Source organism: Sinocyclocheilus anshuiensis, unplaced genomic scaffold (genome assembly GCF_001515605.1).
Source record: "Sinocyclocheilus anshuiensis isolate Anshui unplaced genomic scaffold, SAMN03320099.WGS_v1.1 scaffold2532, whole genome shotgun sequence".
In the NCBI taxonomy this organism is placed as follows: Eukaryota; Metazoa; Chordata; class Actinopteri; order Cypriniformes; family Cyprinidae; genus Sinocyclocheilus; species Sinocyclocheilus anshuiensis.
The window spans coordinates 72,377-73,625 of NW_015536623.1; positions in this window are offsets into that span (position 1 = coordinate 72,377).

Genomic DNA, 1,249 nt, shown 5'->3' on the forward strand with positions numbered 1-1,249 from the left:
AGCAGCTAGTTTTTAAATCGCAGTTGTTTCATATATGAGACGAGAACAAGACTCCAGCTGGTGATGAGGACGAAACCAGCATATCCAGTGCAAGATGGATTTAACTATTTAATTTTACTTAATATTTTATTTATCTGTCATAATGAAGATAACTTTTTGATGGATATTGGTTTACTTCTGGCCTTTTTGAGCACTTCAGCTTAACTAAGACATTAGTGTTTGTAGATGTTGAAGAGGCTATTGTGTCAGCCTTGATTTATTGTCATTTTGATATGTTCAGTTTTATTTTGATTTTAGAAAATAAATATGATTGCTGTCCTCACAAATCAGCTGTTTCTTGTTTTTCACTAGCATGTCGCTTAGGTGTTGAGGACTAGTGCATCTTTGATCCTACATTCAGTATGAGTAAAAAACTTAAGTACTGTCAAAATAAGATACACTTCATTTTCACTGTAAGGTATCTGTACTTTTATTCAAGCATTCTTTTCAGGTACTCTTTACACCTCTGATATTCAGGATGGATTTTCAATGCAAGGATTTTTTAAAATAGAAACAATTGCATTCTTTTCTTTTTTTTGGTCCCATTTACGCTTCACCTTTTATACACATAACCTTTTACATACATAAACAGTGCATTTCCTTTATTAAAAACGTTTTCTAATTAACCTCTAATAACAGCAGTATATTTTAAAAACATGTCTTGCCTTGATTGCTTTTGTAAGGGAAACAGGTCAATTTAGCTCAAAGTGAATCATTTAAGATTTTAAAGGGAATTTGGACAGAATCACTGTTTTACGGCTGATCACTGAGACGACCAGCGATTCATTAAACGAGCCGTATAACATCAACTCTGCAATGGACATTTATATTCAAAATTTAGTGAAAACACTATTAATTAGCACAGTAACAAGATCGGCAGTTTAAGACATTAACTTGTAAGCACAAAACACAAGATACTTCTCTTTTCAATATAAATAAGGCTTTATTGGATAAATCTAAGACATATAACTAATCTAACACATGAACACACGCATTCACACAAGTTGCAGAAAGAGAGAAAGTGAGGAAACAATGAGTTTAAGAGAATGAAAATGTGAAATCCCAAGTTTACAGCAATATGTCTAATTGCAAAGACCTAAGCAACCATCAATCACTTAATTAACCATCGCATTGAGTTCCTCAATGAGGTTAAACTTTATATTAAATGCACCAGTTCAGCTAGGATCTGGAGGTACTTGCGTTGCGTTGC